Source organism: Crotalus tigris, unplaced genomic scaffold (genome assembly GCF_016545835.1).
Source record: "Crotalus tigris isolate CLP2741 ecotype Arizona unplaced genomic scaffold, ASM1654583v1 scf7180000020908.629646, whole genome shotgun sequence".
NCBI classification, from domain to species: domain Eukaryota; kingdom Metazoa; phylum Chordata; class Lepidosauria; order Squamata; family Viperidae; genus Crotalus; species Crotalus tigris.
In genome coordinates, this window is record NW_024098249.1 from 581,224 (window position 1) to 602,747 (window position 21,524).

The window sequence follows — 21,524 nt, forward strand, 5'->3', positions numbered from 1 at the left end:
GACTCTCTGTTTCAGGGATCCTAACAATTTGGGGAGATGCTTATCTCGGGGCCACACCGCAATCAAGGCACTACAAGACCACTCCCACCCACACTGGCAGAAGAGCCATTTGTATAGAAACAGAGAGCAGACCCCCCCTCCCTTCCAGCACTGATGGTGTTACCTAGTTGGGTAAGGAGACGTCTGCAAGGAAACCACCAAGCTCAGAGAGCACCGAGGAAGGAAGGAAGGAAGGAAGGAAGGAAGGAAGGAAGGAAGGAAGGAAGGAAGGAAGATTACTGATGACGTTATCTAGTTGGATAAGGAAACGCCTGCAAGGAAACCACCCAGCTCAGAGAGCACCGTGGAAGGAAGGAAGGAAGGAAGGAAGGAAGGAAGGAAGGAAGGAAGGAAGGAAGGAAGGAAGGAAGGAAGGAAGATGGGAGGGAGGGAGGGAAGTTGGAAAGGAAGAAGGAAGGAAGATTACTGATGATGTTCCCTAGTTGGGTCATGAAACATCTGCAAGAAAACCACCCAGCTCAGAGAGCACCAAGGACCCCACAGTCCTCCTCCTCCTCCTCCCTTCAAACCCCCCTCCCTTCTAGCACTGATGATGTTACCTAGTTGGGTCATGAAACGTCTGCAAGAAGACCACCAAGCTCCGAGAGCACCAAGGACCCCACAATCTTCCTCCTCCTCCTCCTCCTCTCCACAAGCTCCACTCCCTTCTACCAATGATGATGTTCCCTAGTTGGGTAATGAAATGTCTGGAAGAAAACCACCCAGCTCAGGGAGCATCAAGGACCCAACCTTCCTCTCTCCTCCTCCTCCTCCTCCTCCTCCTCCTCCTCCTCCTCTCCACAAGCTCCACTCCCTTCTACCACTGATGATGTTATTTAGTTGGGTAATGAAATGTCTGCAAGAAAACATCCAAGTTCAGAGAACACCAAAGGCCACAGAGTGTCCTCCTCCTCCTCTCCATTTTTCTTTTCCTCCTCTCTGCAATCCTCACTCCTTGGCACTGATGATGTTACCTAGTCAGGTAATGAAACGTCTGCCAAACAGTGACCAAGCTCAGAGAGCATCCAGGACCCGCATTTGGAGAGGTCCAGGGCAGGTGACCCCCGGCAGCCAGAGGGTAGAAAAACACCTGCTTTGGGAAGGGGCCCTCCTGACCTTGGCAAAGCTCAGCTGGTGGGGAAGAGAGCCCCAGAGACCCTAGCCCCACCCAAGCCTGCAAACGATACAGATGTTTCCGGCTTCCTCTTTTCCCGTTCTCTCCCCCCCCCCCACCTGGAGGAAGATGCGCTGGCTTTTGTTAGGAAGACTCTCCACGGGGTTGTGAGAGTTGCTGACTTGGGCACTTCCTTCTCTTAATGCCTCACTTTGAACAGCTGTTGTGGTCTTTGACAATTGCAGCCTTTCGGCAGGATAAATAGACAGCATCATTGCACAAAGCAAATGTGCCAAGAAGGAGTGGGATAATTTCAAGGGGGGGGGAAGATGGGAATTTGGGGGGAGGCCAAAGGAAGGAAAGGAAGCGGAAGTCCCCCACCACCCCCATTGCGGGGAGCCAGCCCTTTCCATCCCTGGGGGAGCCAGGCCAAGCTTTTCTGCAGAATCTTATTTGCAAAAAAAGGAGGTCACTCAGAAAGAGCCGCCAACCTTGGCTATTAGGCCCCAGGATAGTTAGTCAAATAAGCCATGGTTAAAGGGATGTCCTTGGGTCCCACTGGCTGGGAGGACTCACTGTAGGAGAAGGGGGTTGATCTCTCTGGCAAAAAAAGTCAAGAATCTGATGGCACCTTTTTATTCAAAGGCATAGGTTTTTGGAAAGCTGCAGCTCTCTCACACGCACACAAGTACACACACACATACACACACACAGAAAGAGAGAGAGAGAGAGAGCACTTTAAAATTATATTTATTACTACTTTTCATCCATCCATCCATCTTCTCTCTCTCTCTCTCTCTCATCTATCTATCATCTATCTATTGTATTTATCTACTGTATCTATCTATTTATCATCTATATCTATCATCTTTGTATCTGTATCTATATCCTCTATGTATTGCACTCTATCTATCTATCTATCTATCTATCTATCTATCTATCTATCTATCTATCTATCTATCTATCTATCTATCTCTATCTATTATCGATCTATCTATCTATATCTATCATCTATCATCTATATCAGTGATGGCGAACCTTTTAGAGACCGAGTGCCCAAAAACCGCCCCCTGCCCTGCCTCCCGCCCTGCCTGCTCCGCCCTCTGCCCCGTCCGCCTGCAGAGCCACGCACTGCCTCCATGGCCCACCGCAGATCGCCCAGGCAGCCCTGCAGCGCCATGGCAGCCACGCCCTCCGCCCACACTCCGCAGCATCATCTGCACACTATGGGGCATGAGGGCGGAGTCGTGTCCCTGTTGCCCGGCTACGTCCTTGGCTGCGCTGCTCCGTGCAGGCCACGCCCGGGAGCGACTCTCCTCCAGGGGGGCTGCTGGTGAGGAGGGGGCTGTAGGGGGAGGCAGGGCTGGGGCAATGGCATGCGTGCCCACAGAGAGGACTCCGAGTGCCGCCTCTGACACGCGTGCCATAGGTTCGCCACCACTGATCTATATCATCTATGCATTATATCTATCTCTATCATTATCTATCTATCTATATATCTATCTATCATCTATGTTTTGTATCTAACTATCTCAATCATCTATCTATCATCTATCTATCATCTATCATCTATCAATCATCTATCAATCATCTATCAATCATCTATCATTTATCTATCATCTATTTCTATCATCTATATCTATCATCTATCATCTATCTATCATCTATTGATATCTATCTAGCTATCTATCATCTATCTATCATCTATCATCTATCTATCATCTATCATCTATCTATCTATCAATATCTATCATCTATCATCTATCATTTATCTATCATCTATTTCTATCATCTATATCTATCACCTATCATCTATCTATCATCTATATCTATCTAGCTATCTATCATCTATCTATCTATCATCTATCTATCATCTATCTATCATCTATATCTATCATCTGTTTTGTATCTAACAATCTCAATCATCTATCTATCTATCTATCATCTATGTATTGTATCTAACTATATCTATCTATCTATCTATCTATCTATCTATCTATCTATCTATCTATCTATCTATCTATCTATCTATCTATCTATCTGCATTTTGCCATCATTTCTAAACTGGCCCTTTTCCTCACAGTGGCACTCCTGGGGGGGGGTGTACAATGAAATATTAAAATACAAAAGCAATACGTAAAAGTTAAACATTTAAACGGGGCCAGGGTCCTCCTTCTCCTCTTCCCCTCCCTCTCTTTCCCCCAAGCAGTGTGTGCTTTAATCAGACTCCTTCCTCTTTTGAAGCCCCCCCCCCGTAGCAATCCCCTTTCTTTGCCTGTCTTTGTAGAAGAACAGGGCCAATCTTATCTCCCTTCTGAACGGTGAGTTGAAATCTTGCAAGAACTGGCGAAGACGCCACGCCAGGGTCTGGCCATGTGTGTGTGTGTGTGTGTGTCCCTGTGTGTTCCTGTGTGAGACGGGTGTGTGCAAAGGACAGCACGGCCCATTTGCTGACAAATTGATGGAGCCCTGCCTTTGAAAGCCCTTTTTAGACAGTTTCCTTCAAAGTGCCTCTCCTCCTCCTTCTCCTCCTCCTGCCAGGGGCTGCTAACCAGCTCTGATTATTTCATAAGGCAATGGGGGGGGGGGGAAGGGGAGGACGTTCCAGAAGTGCTTGATTTGAGGGGGGGGAGCAGAGGGGGCACGAAGCATTAACAGGGGCCAGCTCTTTGCCTTGATTAATTCTTTATTATTCCGTTCCAGCTGAGGACTGGCCTTCAGGAGACACCGCACAGACAGGGATGGGGTGTGTGTTTGTGTGTGTGTGTGTGTGTGTGTGTGTGTGTGCACACGTGCGCGTGCAGGTAAGTCCTCAACGTACGACCACAACAGACCACAATTTCCATTGCTAAGCAAGGTGGTTGATTAAGTGAGCCTTGGCCCAATCTGAACATCACAGAATTGCAATCAATGGCTGTCAGGACATAAGCCTAAGACTGAAAATAAGGCATGTCAGATGCTCTATTTTTTCTATCCTGCTCCATGGAGTAGAGAGTTGGTCTCTGACACAAGGCCACCTGAAGAAACTAGAAGCATTTGAAATGGGGATTGACAGGCGGCTGTTACGTAGAAGCTGGGTTGACAAGATCGGAAATGGGGAGAGGATCAGCTGCCTGGGAAAGCCAAGGGAAATCACCAAAACAATTAAAAAATGAAAGTTAGAATATTTCGAACGTGTGATGCGACACCCAGAAAAATACGGCGTGCTCCATTTAACCCTCCAGGGAAAGACTGAAGGCCAACGAGGTCCAGGCAGAAGAAGAACATCGTGGCTTCAAAATCTCAGGGACCGGTTTGGACAAAAGTCAGCAGCACTTTTTCGTGCAGCTGCTGATAAAAACAGGATCACCAACAGGATCGCCAACATCCGATAATGGATATGGCACAAGAAGAAAAAGGCTGTCCGGTGTTGGTGGAATAGTCTTGGGGGAAGGGATGGACGCCAAATTAGAATTAGAATCAGAATAACGAGAGTTGAAAGGGACCTTGGAGGTCATCTAGTCCAACCCCCTGCCTAAGCAGGAGACTCTGCACCATTTCTGACAGATGGCAATTCAGTCTCTTCTTGAAAGCTTCCAGGGATGAATCTCCCACAATATTTGGAGGTGATTTCTGTTCCATTGCTTGATCGTTCTCACTGTCCTCCTTCTTTGGAGGTTGAATCTCTCCTTGGTCAGTTTCCATCCATTGTTCCTTGTCCGGCCTTCAGATGCTTTGGAAAATAGGTTGACACCCCTCTTCTTTGTGGCAGCCCCTCAACTATTGGAAGACTGCTATCATGTCTCCCCTGGCCCTTCTCTTCACTAGACTAGCCGTGCCCAGTTCCTGAAGCTGCCAAAAAATCCAACACAGTGCTACGCTGCATTAACAGAGGAATAGAATCAAGATCATGTGAAGGGTTAATACCACTTTACAAGGCCTTGGTAAGGTCACACTTGGAATCCTGCAACCAGTTTTGGTCACCACGATGTAAAAAAGATGTTGAGACTCTAGAAAGAGTACAGAGAAGAGCAACAAAGATGATTAGGGGACTGGACATTAAAACATATAAGGAACGGTGGCTGGAATTGGGTATGTCTAGTTTAACGAAGAGAAGGACAAGGGGGGACAGGATAGCAGCGTTCCAGTATCTCAGGGGCTGCCCCAAAGAAGAGGGAGTCAAGCTATTTTCCAAGGCGCCTGAAGGCAGGACAAGAAGCAACAGATGGAAACTAATCAAGGAGAGAAGCAACCTGGAACTAAGGAGAAACTTCCTGACAGTGAGAACAATTTAACCAGCTTGCCCCCAGAAATTCTGCGTGCTCCCTCACTAGAGTTTTGTTTTTAGAAGAGACTTCTTCTTCTTCTTCTAGTGCCCTATCCGTTATCAGACGTTGGCGATCCTGTTTTTATCAGCAGCCGCACGAAAAAGTGCTGCTGAGTTTTGTCCCAACCGGTCCCTGAGATTTTGAAGCCACGATGTTCTTCTTCTGCCTGGACCTCATTTGCCTTCCGTCTTTCCCTGGAGGATTAAACGGAGTGTGCTGTATTTTTCTGGGTGTTGCATCACATGTCCGAAATATTCTAATTTTCGTTTTTTAACTGTTTTGGTGATTTCCCTGGGCTTTCCCAGGCGGCTTATCCCCTCCTCATTTCTGATCTTGTCAACCCAGCTTCTACGTAACAGCCGCCTGTCAATCCACATTTAAAATGCTTCTAGTCTCTTCAGGTGGCCTTCTGTCAGAGACCGACTCTCTACTCCATAGAGCAGGTTTGGAAAAAGAAGAGACTGGACAGCTGTTTTTTCTGAAATGGTTTAGGCCTAGGGTCTCTTGCTTGAGCAGGGCATTGGACTAGAGGACCTCTAAGGTCCCTTCCAGTTCTATTATTTTATGTTCCATGTTCTAGAAGGGAGGAGGAGGAGGGAATAAAGACAAAGACAGCTTCTCCACCGACTGCTTCAGCAAGAGTCCAGCAAACAGTGCAGCCCACACCGAGCCAAGTTCCTCCTAATTAAATTTAACAAGATCTTTTATGAGCAATTGAAATTTCCAAGCCCAGCCAGAGCTGGGAGGGCTCCTGCCTCCCTTCTCAGCGACGCCTCCTGCCCTGGGTCAGAAGGTAAGGAGATGTTGGGAGGCTCCAGCAGCCAAGGTGAGCCCCGGAGGGGACCCCATGAGCGAAGGGCTCATCCAGCTGGTCTTCCCCCCCCCCCAGTGAGTGCTGCCTCTTTTCTCTCTCTGCATTCCTTTGCTCTCTCCATCTGCGCTGGGGCTCCCTCCGCCTCCCATCTCCCCCCCCTTTCACTTCCTGCCAGATCAGCTGTCACTTTAATTACCTCTCTTGGCCTCCAGGTGCTGGCAGGTAACCCAGCCAGATTCAAGCATCAAAGCCCTTCCAGATCCAACTTGGTGGACCTGCCCGGGTTTTCCTGCTACAGCGTCAGTTGCTTTCATTTAAAGTGGGGAGCCAGCTTGAAAGAGAAGGGGGATTCTCCTAAAAAGGAGAGAATCGGCAGGGGGGGAAGGCACGGAGGGGGTTAATTCACCTTAGCAGTGCAGGCACGCAACTTGGGTGTCCTCCTGGATTCACAGCTAAATTTGGAACAACATCTATCGGCTGTGGCCAGGGGGACCTTTGCCCAGGTTCGCCTGGTGCACCAGTTGCGGCCTTATTTGGACCGGGAGGCTCTACTCACAGTTACTCATGCCCTTGTCACCTCAAGACTGGACTACTGTAATGCGCTCCACATGGGGCTACCCTTGAAGAGCGTTCGGAGGCTGCAGTTGGTTCAGAATGCAGCCGCGAGAGCGATTGTGGGTTCACCAAGGTACGCCCACGTGTCACCTATCCTCCGCGAGCTGCACTGGCTTCCTGTGGGTTTCCAGATGCAATTCAAGGTGTTGGTTGTCACCTTTAAAGCCCTTCATGGCTTAGGACCAGGTTACTTACAGGACCGCATACTGCCGCATAGTTCCCAGAGACTGGTGAGGTCCCACAGATTGGGCCTCCTTCAGGTCCCATCGGCCAGACAATGTCGGCTGGCGGGCCCTTGGGGAAGGGCCTTTTCTGCGGTGGCTCCGACGTGATGGAATCAACTTCCCCCCGAGATTCGAACTGCTCCCACCTTGCTGGCCTTTAAGAAAGCTATTAAAACTCTCCTGTTCCGGCAGGCCTGGGGTTGATGTCCCCGGGGGGCCGGGATTCGACTGGGACACGTTGTGTGAATGTATTCATTTTTAATTATTATACTTGTTGTTTCAATTTTGTACGCCGCCCTGAGTCCCTAGGGATTGGGCGGCATATAAATTTTACTAATAAACAAATAAATAAATAGACATGAGCCAACCAAGGTCAGGTGCAGAGGGGTCAAAGATGAGCAGGTGAGGAGGCACATGGATCATTTCTTTCTTTCTTTCTTTTAAATAATTTTTTATTTTTTTAAACCAACAAAACAAGACAAGACAAAACATAACACATATACACCACACAGTGAGTACTCCTCCTTTTTTTTTTAACAGCAATTTCGTAATGGTAATCTTCTATTATTTACATTTTCCCCCCTTATTCTTCTTTAGATATACCATAAATGCCGGCGTATAAGATGACTTCCGCGAGCGCTGAAATCGGCGCCAAAGACGGGGGGTCGTCTTATACGCCGAGTCGTCTTATACGCCGGAAATACTGGTAGTTTCCGGCGTATAAGACGACGTTCTAGGAATGCGGCCCGGCTATAAAGACGGGGGTCGTCTTATACGCCAGGTCGCCTAATACGCCGGCATATACGGTATTTGTCGTTGTCCCGTTGTTTCTGGTTTGCATTTTTCTTCCTTCATACTATACATCATACTAAAAATAATACATATTATTATCAGTGGTTCTCAACCTTTTTAATGCCGCAACCCCCAACCGGTCGTAAGTCGAGGACTACTCAACCGGTCGTAAGTCGAGGACTACTCAACCGGTGCAGCACCCTTTGCAGAATGGGACTTTTGGCGGGCTCAGCAGGGCAGAGACAGCCTGGACAATTCCTATTGGCTTTTGAAAGCCAATAGAATTAGACTCTATTCAAGAGAGTCTCTTCTATTGGCTTTCAAAAGCCAATAGAATAAAAGGGAGTGGCACAGCTAAGGAAAAGGGGGGGGGGAAATGGAGGACTGCGTTGTTTGGCGACCCCCGTGAAATGGTCGTTCGACCCCAAATGGGGTCCCGACCCACAGGTTGAGAACCACTGCTATACATTATTATACACACATTATTATACACACATTTATAAGAGCCGAGGTGGCGCAGCAGTTAGAGTGCAGTACTGCAGGCCACTTTAGCTGACTGTGTTCAGCAGGTCAGCGGTTCAAATCTCACCGGCTCAAGGTTGACTCAGCCTTCCATCCTTCCGGGGTAGGTAAAATGAGGACCCAGATTGTTGGGGGCAATGTAAATATATATATACATTGCTTACTGGTGTACACCGCTTAGAGAGTGCTTGCACTTAAAGCGGTATATAAGTCTCATAAATAAATAAATAAATAAACACATTTTCCACTTTTGACCTTTCCACATTTCTTCTCTATTATTTCTAGTCTCCAACCAGTCGTACCCCTTGCTCCATATTAAATAGTACTCTGTGTCTTCCTTTTCTTTTATCTCTTTTGTTAATTTGTCCATCTCAGCACAGTCCAGGATTTTCTTTATCACTTCTTCCTCTGATGGTATATTTCTCATTTTCCCAGAACTGTGCGTATGCTATTCTTGCTGCCGTTATTATATGTAGAATTAAGTACCGTATTTCTTTATTATGTTTTCTGTTTAAAATACCCAGCAAAAAAATCTCTGGTTTCCAGTCTACGGGTTGGTCTATTATTTCTTTGAGTCCAGTATTTTTTTCGCAACTGGGCATGTCCACCATGGGTCATTTCAATCAATCAATCAGAATAAGAGTTGGAAGGGACCTTGGAGGTCATCTAGTCCAACCCCCTGCTCAGGCAGGAAATCCTATACCATTTCAGACCAATGGTTGTCCAGTCTCTTCTTAAAAATCTCCAGTGATGGAGCGCCCACAGTGAAGGCATAGTGAAGGCAAATGTTCCACTGCTTAATTGTGCTCCCTGTTAGGAAGTTTCTCCTTAATTCCAGATTGCTTCTCTCTTTGGTCAGTTTCCAACCATTGTTTCTTGTCCTTCCCTTTGATGCTTTGGAGAATAGTTTGACTCCCTCTTCTTTGTGGCAGCCCCTCAGATACTGGAGCACAGCTATCATGTCTCCCCTGTTCCTTCTTTTCTCCAGACTGGCCAAACCTAAGTCTTGCAGCCGTTCTTCCTATGTTTTAGCCTCCAGGCTTTGGATCATCTTAGTTGCCAAGGGATGGGAGTGAGGAGTTCTCTCTCCCCCCCCCCCCATGGTTGGGTGTTGGGCTGTCTAGTTGCTGCTTCTGAGACCCTAATCCTGAATGCGGATCCAGCCCTTTCTTTTTTCTTTTTTAATTTTTATTTTAGACCAACAAAACAAAACAAAACATGTTAGAGAATTTTAATTTCTCTATTGGTGAAAAATAAATCAGAAGCTCTCACAGTTGACTGCATGTAGCTGATTCAAAATAACTTCTTTATATCAAAATATTTACATTACCATACATCCTTCTTTACAGCAACGTAGCTTAATGAAGACTTCTTACAGCAGTGTTTCTCAACCTTGACAATTTTAAGGCATGTGGACTTCAACTCCCAGAATTCCACAGCCAGCATTGCTGGCTGTGGAATTCTGGGAGTTGAAGTCCACATGCCTTAAAATTGTCAAGGTTGAGAAACACTGTCTTACAGAGACAGACCAGAGACAGAGATACGACTGGAAATTCAGCTCCTAACTCAATAACTCTTTTTGCATGGACTCAGTAGCACTTTCCTCACATTGGCTGACTGAGTTACCACATGACTCTTCCTGTTCATGAATATTCCAACAAAACACAACAAAACATTACACACATACACACGTAATACATCCTTTTTTGTTAACAGCAATTTGTAACAGTACTCTTCTATTATTTACATTTCCCCCCTCATTCTTCTTTGAAATATTTCTCCTTATTGCCCCATTGTTTATTATTTACATTTTCCTTCTTTTATAGTCTACTACTTACTAGGAATAATTCATATTATTATTATTTTACATTATTATACACCTATCGCCTCTACCAACACCTCATTTTAAATTTCCAACATTATTCATTGTAGTAACTCTCGTATTTTTTAGAAGGATCCAGCCCTTTCATTGGGGCAGAACAAAGAGGGCAGAAATCAGCCCAGCGTTGCAGGTTCTTGACTTGTTTATCACATCCTCGGTGGTGCTGTTAAAAAAAAAAAAAAGTTACGCAACAGGAGCCCCTCCCCTCTTCATGTCTTGCAACCGCCATCTTGCCTTTTTTGACCTCTCTCTCTCTCCCCCCCTTCTGGGGCTCATGCCGTTATTTCCTAGAAAGCGCCTCGTTCCTTCCACCGCAGATAACTTTCTTGAATGCGAGTGCCAATTCCAATTAGCGCAATTAATCTGACTTCTCCGTTTCAAATCAAGCTAATGAGAGATGGAGTTGATCTCTGATTAAAACTCGAAGGCAGAAAATTAAATGCTGAGCTGTTTTGGGACTCTGTGAGTTTTTCCTTCCATAACCAGAGGCTTGGGGAAGTCAGGAGTTGTTGGTGAGTTTGGGGGTGCTGGTGGGCAAGCCTTAAAGTTCAGAATAACAGAATAACAGAGTTGGAAGGGACTTTGGAGGTCTTCTAGTCCAACCCCCTGCTCAAGCAAGAAACCCTAGTGGTACCTTGCTCAATAGTAGCAATTGTGAGAGGGATCTCGGAGTCCTGGTGGACGATCACTTAGATATGAGCCAGCCGGGTGCGGTTGTAGCCAAAAAAGCCAACATTAACAGAGGGATAGAATCAAGATCACGTGAAGGGTTAATACCACTTTACAAGGCCTTGGTAAGGCCACACTTGGAATACTGCATCCCGTTTTGGTCACCACGATGTAAAAAAGATGCTGAGACTCTAGAAAGAGTGCAAAGAAGAGCAACAAAGATGATTAGGGGACTGGAGGCTAAAGCATATAAGGAACAACTGCTGGAATTGGGGATGTCTAGTTTAACGAAGAGAAGGGCGAGGGATGACATGATAGCAGTCTTCCAGTATCTCAGGGGCTGCCCCAAAGAAGAGGGAGTCAAGCTATTTTCCAAAGCGCCTGAAGGCAGGACAAGAAACAATGGAGGGAAACCAATCAAGGGGAGAAGCAACCTAAAACTAAGGAGAAACTTCCTGACAGTGAGAACAATTAACCAGTGGAACCGCCTGCCTCCAGAAGTGGTGAATGCTCCCACACTGGAAGTTTTTAAGAAGAGACTGGACAGCCATTTGTCTGAAATGGGATAGGGTTTCCTGCCTGAGCAGGGGGTTGGACTAGATGACCTCCAAGGTCCCTTCCAACTTCTTCTTCTTCTTCTTCTTCTTCTTCTTCTTCTTCTTCTTCTTATTATTATTATTATTATTATTATTATTACCATTTCCTATTTAAACGGTTCACCGTCGGGCGTACGAAACAGTTTCTTTATTTTTTTTTAAGAAACGAACGCGCGATGCTCTAAGCCTTTTTTCCTTTAGACAGACTTGACCACAAAGATGCAGGGCAAAGCCAGGTTATTGCTCTCCTTATATCAGAGAAGAATAAAGGGTCCAAACCTGTTTTGTTTTGCTTTGTGTATGTGTATGTGTGTTAAGTGTCTCATTTAAGTGCATCAAGAGACTTAAGGACAGAGACTCAATCTGAATAATGGATAACTTGACTGAAACCGAGGCAGCGTGGATGATCCACTATGACACTTCTTAAAAAGTTGACTTTTCAAAAGAGGATTTTTTTAAAAGAGAGAGAGAAAGAGAGAGAGAGAGAGAGAGAGCATTCCCTGGGGAATTTTGGAAGCTGAAGTCTTAAAATGGCCAAGTTTGAGAAAACGCTGGACTAATCAAATAAAAATGTTCTTTAAATCCCTTTTAAAAACCATCAAACTTTTAGAGAGATAAAGAAAGGGTCCCCGTGAACAAGGAACCAGAAGCGAGTCCTGCTCCAAAGAGTCAGAAGAAATGGGGGCAGAGAAGAAATCAGAATCAGAATAGGGACCTTGGAGGTCATCTAGTCCAGCCCCCAGCTCAAGCAGGAGCCCCCATACCATTTCAGGGGCTATCCAATCTCTTCTTGAAAGCTTCTAGTGACGAAGCGCGCTCAACTTCTGGTGGCAAGTTGTTCCTCTGCTCAATTGTCCTCATTGTTAGGAAGCTCCTCCTTAATTCCAGAGCTGGGGAAGGGCAGAAGACTGAAGGTGACATGGATCAAAAGCCCCAGTCCTTTAAACTGAGCTTAGCTTGAAATTGTCTGAGACGGTATAGGTTCTCCTGCTTGAGCAAGGGGCTGGACTAGAAGACCTCCAAGGTCCCTTCCAGCTCTGTCTTATTCTAAAGGGAGCTGGTGAACAGGCTGGCACAGAACAAGAGAGGAACTGCTCGGGGCTCCATCAGGGAATCTGGATGACTGGGAATCTCCATGGACATTTAGCTAAGCACTTTGGGAGGAACCCCCTTCAAATAGGAGAGAAGCAACCTAGTCTAGTTTAATGAAGAGAAGGACAAGGGGGGGATATGATAGCAGTCTTCCAATATCTCAGGGGCTGCCCCAAAGAAGAAGCAGTCAAGCTATTCTCCAAAGTCACCGGAAGGCAGGACAAGAAGCAACGGATGGAAATTAATCAAGGAGAGAAGCAACCTAGAACTAAGAAGAAACTTCTTGACAGAATAATTAATCAGTGGAACAACCTGCCTCCAGAAGTGGTGAATGCTCCAACACTGGAAGTTTTTAAGAAGAGACTGGACAGCCATTTGTCTGAAACGGTCTAGGGTTTCCTGCCTGAGCAGGGGGTTGGACTAGATGACCTCCAAGATCCCTTCCAACTTTATTATTATTATGGATCATCGCACAGTCAGCCAGATGTTCAGACTGGATTTGGCATTTTGTCTACCTATCGAGTCCTTACCCAGGACCTGGGATAGGCAGATGTGTATGTTTGATGGTATTACAGATATCGTCGCAGGATGGAAGCGGTTCCTAGTAAGGCCGCCTTTTGGAATTGACTAATAGCGAATTTGTCAATGCCAATGGTGTTCAAGTGGTGCTCCAGTTGTTTTGGGATTGCACCCAAGACGCCTATGACTATTGGTACTACCCTTGCTTGCTTTTGCCACAGTCTTTCTATTTCTATTTGGAGGTCTTTGTATTTTGTTATCTTCTCCAGTTCTTTCTCTTCTATTCTGCTATCTCCAGGCACTGCCACGTCCACTATCCAGACTTTTTTGTCTTTCTTATCGACAATTGTTAAGTCTGGGGTGTTATGTTGCAGGTGCTTGTCTGTTTGAATTCTGAAGTCCCAGAGCAGTTTAACTTTATCATTTTCTATGACTTTCTCTATTTTATGATCCCACCAGTTTTTGCTTACAGGCAAATGATATTTCTTGCAGATCCTCCAATGCACCATTGTTGCTACTTTGTCATGCCGCTGCTTGTAGTCAGTCTGTGCGATCTTCTTGCAGCAGCTTACCAGGTGGTCCACTGTTTCTTCAGCTTCTTTGCATAGGCGGCACTTACTGTCTGTTGCATTATTATTATTATTATTATTATTATTATTATTATTATTATGGATCATCGCACAGTCAGCCAGATGTTCAGACTGGATTTGGCATTTTGTCTACCTATCGAGTCCTTACCCAGGACCTGGGATAGGCAGATGTGGATGTTTGATGGTATTACAGTATCGTCGCAGGATGGAAGCAGTTCCTAATAAGGCCGCCTTTTGCAATTGACTAATACCGAATTTGTCAATGCCAATGGTGTTCGAGTGGTGCTCCAGTTGTTTTGGGATTGCACCCAAGGAGCCTATGACTATTGGTACTACCCTTGCTTGCTTTTGCCACAGGCTTTCTATTTCTATTTGTAGGTCTTTGTATTTTGTTATCTTCTCCAGTTCTTTCTCTTCTATTCTGCTGTCTCCAGGCACTGCCACGTCCACTATCCAGACTTTTTTGTCTTTCTTATCGACAATTGTTAAGTCTGGGGTGTTATGTTGCAGGTGCTTGTCTGTTTGAATTCTGAAGTCCCAGAGCAGTTTAATTTTATCATTTTCTATTACTTTCTCTCCCCTTTATGGATTACTGCCTTGTCGTGGCGAAGGGGCTTGCGTAACTCAATGAAGCTATAAGCTATGCCGTGCAGGGCCACCCAAGACGGACAGGTTATAGCAGAGAGTTCTGACAAAATGTGATCCACTGGAGAAGAAAATGGCAAACCACTCCAGTATCTTTGCCATGAAAACCCCATGGACAGTACTAAAAGGAAAAAAGATATGAAGCTGGAAGATGAGCCCCTCAGGTCGGAAGGTGTCCAATATGCTACTGGGGAAGAGCGGAGGGCTAGTACTAGTAGCGCCAGAAAGAATGAAGCAACTGGGCCAAAGCCGAAAGGACGCTCAGCTGTGGATATATCTGGTGGTGAAAGGAAAGTCCAATGCTGTAAAGATTTTTTCTCCATAGGAACCTGGAATGTGAGATCCATGAATCAAGGCAAGCTAGACGTAGTCAAAAAAGAGATGACAATACTGAACATCGACATCTTATGAATCAGCGAACTAAAATGGACAGGAATGGGTGAATTTAACTCAGATGACCATCAGGTATACTACTGGGGCAAGAATCCCTCAGAAGAAATGGAGTAGCCTTCATAGTCAATAAAAGAATAGGAAAAGCAATACTGGGATACAATCCCCAAAATGACAGAATGATCTCAATTCGAATCCAAGGCAAACCATTCAATATCACAATAGTCCAAATCTATGCCCCAACCACTGGTGCTGAAGAGAATGAAATTGACCGGTTCTATGAAGCCTTACAGCCCTTATAGAATTAACACCCAAAAATGATGTCCTTATCATCATGGGGGATTGGACTGCTAAGGTAGTGAAGCCAAAAAGATAACGGAATAACAGGCAAGTTTTGGACTTGGAGTACAAAATGAAGCAGGGCAACAGCTAATAGAATTTTGTCATAGAATACGATGGTCAGGAATCAACACTCTTTTCCAACAACCCAAGAGACGGCTCTACACATGGACATCACCAGACGGTCAACATAGAAATCAGATTGACTATGTGCTCTGCAGCCAAAGATGGAGAAGCTGTATACAGTCAGTAAAAACAAGACCAGGAGCTGACTGTGGCGCAGATCATGAGCTTCTCGTTGCAAAATTTAGGCTTAAATTGAAAAAAGTAGGGAAAAGCACTAGGCCACTCAGGTATGAACTAAATCATATTCCTGATGAATATACAGTAGAGGTGACAAATAGATTTAAGGAATTAGATCTGATAGACAGAGTTCCTGAAGAACTATGGATGGAAGTTCGCAACATTGTACAAGAGGTAGCAACTAAAACCATCCCAAAGAAAAAGAAATGCAAGAAAGCAAAATGGCTGTCTGAGGAAGCTTTGCAAATAGCTGAGGAAAGAAGGGAAGCCAAAGGCAAAGGAGAAAGAGAAAGATACACCCAATTGAATGCAGAATTCCAGAGAGTAGCTAGAAGAGATAAGAATGCCTTCTTAAATGAACAGTGCAAAGAAATAGAAGAAAACAACAGAATAGGGAGGAACAGAGATCTCTTCAAGAAAATTGGAGATATGAAGGGAACGTTTCATGCAAAGATGGGCATGATAAAGGACCAAAATGGCAGAGACCTAACAGAGGCAGAAGAGATTAGAAGAGATGGCAAAACTACACAGAAGAACTATACAAGAATGAGCTTAACATCCCAGATAACCACAATGATATGGTCATTGACCTCGAACCAGACATCCTAGAATGTGAAGTGAAATGGGCTTTAGAAAATCTGAGCAACAACAAAGCTAGTGGAGGTGACAGTATTCCAGCTGAGCTATTCAAAATCTTAAAAGACGATGCAGTAAAAGTGCTACATTCAATTTGCCACCAAATTTGGAAAACTCAACAGTGGCCACAGGATTGGAAAAGGTCAGTTTACATTCCAATTCCAAAGAAAGGCAATGCCAAAGAATGTTCAAACTATCGCACCATTGCACTCATTTCACATGCTAGTAAAGTTATGCTTAAAATCCTACAAGCTAGACTCCAGCAGTATGTGGATCGCGAACTACCAGAAGTACAGGCAGGATTTCGAAGAGGCAGAGGAACTAGAGATCAAATTGCCAACATACGCTGGATCATGGAGAAAGCTAGGGAGTTCCAGAAAAACATCTACTTCTGCTTCATTGACTATGCAAAAGCCTTTGATTGTGTGGATCACAACAAATTGTGGCAAGTCCTTAAAGAGATGGGAGTACCAGACCATCTCATTTGTCTCTTTAGAAACCTATATGTGGGTCAAGAAGCAACAGTGAGAACCGACACGGAACCACTGATTGGTTCAAAATTGGAAAAGGAGTCCGGCAAGGCTGTATACTGTCGCCCTGCCTATTTAACTTATATGCAGAGCACATCATGAGAAAGGCAGGGCTAGATGAATCAAAAGTTGGAATTAAGATTGCCGGGAGAAATATCAACAACCTAAGATATGCAGATGATACCACTCTAATGGCAGAAAGTGAAGAGGAACTAAAGAGCCTCTTGATGCGGGTGAAGAAGGAGAGTGCAAAAGTTGGCTTGAAACTCAACATTAAGAAAACCAAAATCATGGCATCCGGCCCTCTCAATTCCTGGCAAATAGATGGGGAAGAAATGGAGGTAGTGACAGATTTTATTTTTCTGGGCTCCAAGATCACCTCAGATGGGGACTGCAGCCAAGAAATTAAAAGACGCTTGCTCCTGGGGAGGAAAGCTATGGCAAATCTAGACAGCATACTAAAAAGCAGAGACATCACCCTGCCAACAAAAGTGCGTATAGTCCAGGCCATGGTTTTCCCAGTTGCAATGTATGGCTGTGAAAGTTGGACCATAAGAAAGGCTGAGCGCAAAAGAATTGAGGCCTTTGAACTATGGTGCTGGAGAAGACTCCTGCGAGTCCCTTGGACTGCAAGGCGTTCAAACCGGTCAGTCCTAGAAGAGATCAACCCCGACTGCTCTTAGAAGGCCAGATCCTGAAGTTGAAACTCAAGTACTTTGGCCACCTAATGAGAAGGAAGGATTCACTGGAGAAGAGCCTAATGCTGGGAAAGATTGAGGGCAATAGAAGAAGGGGACGACAGAGAATGAGATGGCTGGATGGAGTCACTGAAGCAGTAGGTGTGAATTTAAATGGACTCCAGAAGATGGTAGAGGACAGGAAGACCTGGAGGAACGTTGTCCATGGGGTCGCGATGGGTCAGACACGACTTCGCAATTAACAACAACAACATGGTTTTCCTCAATGAACTTACAGGTGGTCCTCGACTTACGACCACAATTGAGCCCAAAACATTTCTGGCTAAGCGAGACATTTGTTAAGTGAGTTTTGCCCCATTTTATGACCTTTCTTGTCACAGCTGTTAAGTGAATCGACTATGGTGGATAAGTCAGTAACCCAGTTGTTAAATAAATCTGGCTCCTCCGCTGACTTTGCTTATCCGAAGGTCGCAAAAGGGGATCACGTGACTCCGGGACACTGTGACCGTCATAAATATGAACCAGTTGCTAAGCATCCGAATTTTGATCACCTGACCGTGGAGATGCTGCAAAAGTCGTAACTGTGAAAAACGGTTATAAGCCACTTTTTCCAGTGCTGTTGTAACTTCGAACGGACACTAAATGAGCCTTTGTAAGTCAAGGGCTACTGTATCTGTATTTTCAACTGCCATTGCTCCAACTTCACTCATGGAGTTCCAGTAAATAAACCCTCCCTAACACGCCCTCTGTGCTTTTCTGTCCTATGGGAGGAACCGGAAGGGCTCCTGGATGCCTTTGGGGTGACAACACACAGGAATCTCCTTCCACCTCTCACCCTCCGAAAGAATTCAAGCCAGGATGCTTTGCAAATTCCCCACCGGTCCTGCACAGGAAGTTTGCAACCGAGGCATCCTCAGGGCTACTATAAATAAGTTAGTCGGTAAATAATCACAGTAACGATAATCAACTTTGCCAGAGGTTGATTGCATGGGAGCAGAATTCAAAATAGCCAGATTTTTCAGACTCAAATGTCCTATAATGTCATTTTCTCCTGCCTTTAGGGACCTGGAGGCTAAAACATATAAAGAACTGTTGCAGGAATTGGGTATGTCTAGTGAAAAGGAGGACTAGGGGTGACATAATAGTAATAGTAATAGTAATAATAATAATAATAATAATAATAATAATGAGGAGGAGGAGGAGGGGGAGGAGTGGACCACCTGGTAAGCTGTTGCAAGAAGATTGCACAGACTGACTACAAGCAGCGGCATGACAAAGTAGCAACAATGGTGCCTTGGAAGACCTGCAAAAAATATCATTTGCCTGTAAGCAAAAACTGGTGGGATCATAAAATAGAGAAAGTCATAGAAAATGATAAAATTAAACTGCTCTGGGACTTCAGAATTCAAACAGACAAGCACCTGCAACATAACACCCCAGACTTAACAATTGTCGATAAGAAAGACAAAAAAGTCTGGATAGTGGACGTGGCAGTGCCTGGAGACAGCAGAATAGACGAGAAAGAACTGGAGAAGATAACAAAATACAAAGACCTACAAATAGAAATAGAAAGACTGTGGCAAAAGCAAGCAAGGGTAGTACCAATAGTCATAGGCTCCTTGGGTGCAATCCCAAAACAACTGGAGCACCACTTGAACACCATTGGCATTGACAAATTCGCTATTAGTCAATTGCAAAAGGCAGCCTTACTAGGAACTGCTTCCATCCTGCGACGATATCTGTAATACCATCAAACATCCACATCTGCCTATCCCAGGTCCTGGGTAAGGACTCGATAGGTAGACAAAATGCCAAATCCAGTCTGAACATCTGGCTGACTGTGCGATGATCCATAATAATAATAATAATAATAATAATAATAAATAATGAGAAGGAGAAGGAGAAGGAAGAGGAAGAAAGGAGGAGGAAGGAGGAGGAGGAGGAGGAGGAGAGGAGAAGAAGAAGAAGAAGAAGAAGAAAGAAGAAGAAGAAGAAGAAGAAGAAGAAGAAGAAGAAGAAGAAGAAGAAGAAGAAGAAGAAGAAGAAGAAGAAGAAGAAGAAGAAGAAGAAGAAGAAGAAGAAGAAGAAGAAGAAGAAGAAGAAGAAGAAGAAGAAGAAGAAGAAGAAGAAGAAGAAGAAGAAGAAGAAGAAGAAGATGATGATCTTGTGGGACTTTCGAATACAGACAGATCGCCATTTGGAACACAATACGCCGGATATCTCAGTTGTAGAGAACCGAAGCGTACAGCTGTACCAGGAGATGCCAGAGTCGAAGAAAAAGAACTGGAAAAAATTACAAAATATCACGACCTGGCTGTCAAAACTGCACGATTATGGATGAAATGTGTAACAGTGGTACCCATTGTCATCGGGGCATTGGGAACTATGTCCCAAAATTTTGCAAAATACATCAAGAAACTGAAGCTTCCTGCAATAACTCCGGCAATGTTACAAAAAACTGTGCTACTCGGAATATCTTATATTTTAAGGAGGTACCTGGTTGACACCTAGGATGCTGGTAGCAACCCATGTCAACCATCAGCGCCAGCCAATTTGAATGTTCAGTTGATTGAGGTTCATGTCTAATGAATAAAAGATAATAATAATAATAACAATAACAACAACAACAAAGTTAGAAGGGATCTTGGAGGTCATCTTCTAGTCCAGTGGTTCTCAACCTGTGGGTCGGGACCCCATTTGGGGTCGAACGACCATTTCACGGGGGTCGCCAAACAAGGCTGTCTGCCATTTTTTCCCCCTTTTCTTTGGCCACATCCCTGGCACCCAGTGATGTATAAGTGGTTGGGGGTCACCACAACATGGGGAACTATATTATGGGGTTGCGGCATTAGAAAGGTTGAGAACCACTGTTCTAGTCCAACCCCCTGCTATACCATTTCAGACAAATGGCTGTCCAGTCTCTTCTTAAAAACTTCCAGTGTTGGAGCATTCACAGCTTCTGGAGGCAGGTGGTTCCACTGGTTAATTGTTTTAACTGTCAGGAAGTTTCTCCTTAGTTCTTCCAATATTTGTGGAGCTGTCACAAAGAAGAGGAGGGGGGTCAACCTATTCTCCAAAGCACCTGAAGGCAGGACAAGAAGCAACGGATAGAAACCCATCAAGGAGAGAAGCAATCTGGAATTAAGGAGAAACTTCTTGATAATGAGAACAACTAAACAGCGCAATGACTTGTCTCCAGAAGCTGTGGGTTTTTAAGAAGAGCCTGGACAGCCATTTGTCTTAAATGGTATAAAGTTTCCTGCCTGAGCAGGGGGTTGGACTAGATGACCTCCAAGGTCCCTTCCAGTTTTGTTATTCTGTTATACATTCCTTAAGAAGAGCCACAGGATATGATCCACCTCTCAACCCTGTTTTATTACAACATTCTTCCAGCTATAAGAATCTCACGAAGGAAGGCCGTGCAGGGGGAACTATGGTTAAATCCTCAATCTTATCGTCTCTTTTTAGATTGAACGTGATTGGGGTCAGAGACCTCAAATGTTAAGCAGCAGGCTGAGCTTGCAAGAAGGGTATTCCTTGTTTGACACAGGTAGTCCGCGAATTACAACCACAACGGAGTCCAAAATTTCTGTCGCTAAGCAAGACAGTTGTTAAGTGAACTGTGTCCCATTTTACAACCTGTTTTTGCCACAGGTGTTAAGGGAATCACTGCAGTTGTTAAGTGAATAACACGGTCATTAAGCGAACCTGGCTTCCCCCTTGACTTTACTTGGCAGAAGGTAGCAAAAGAGGATGACGTGGCCCCGGGACACGGCAACCGTCGTAACTATGAGTCAGTTGCCAAGCGTCTGAATTTTGATCATGTGACCACGGGGATGCTGCAAAGGTCTTAAGTGTGAAAAACAGTCCTAAGTCGCTTTTTTCAGTGTCGTAACTATGAACGGTCACTAAATGAACGGTTGTAAGTCAAGGACTACCCGTAGTACATTCCCCTTTTTTGGTGGGCTTCAGCCTCAGACCAGATAACCTAATAATAATAATAATAATAATAATAAAAAAAAAAAAAATTGGAAGGCACCTTGGAGATCATCTAGTCCAGTGGTTCTCAACCTTTTCAATGCCGCGACCCCCAACCGGTCGTAAGTCGAGGACTACTCAACCGGTCGTAAGTCGAGGACTACTCAACTAGTGCAGCACCGTTTGCAGAATGGGACTTTTGGCGGGCTCAGCAGGGCAGAGACAGCCTG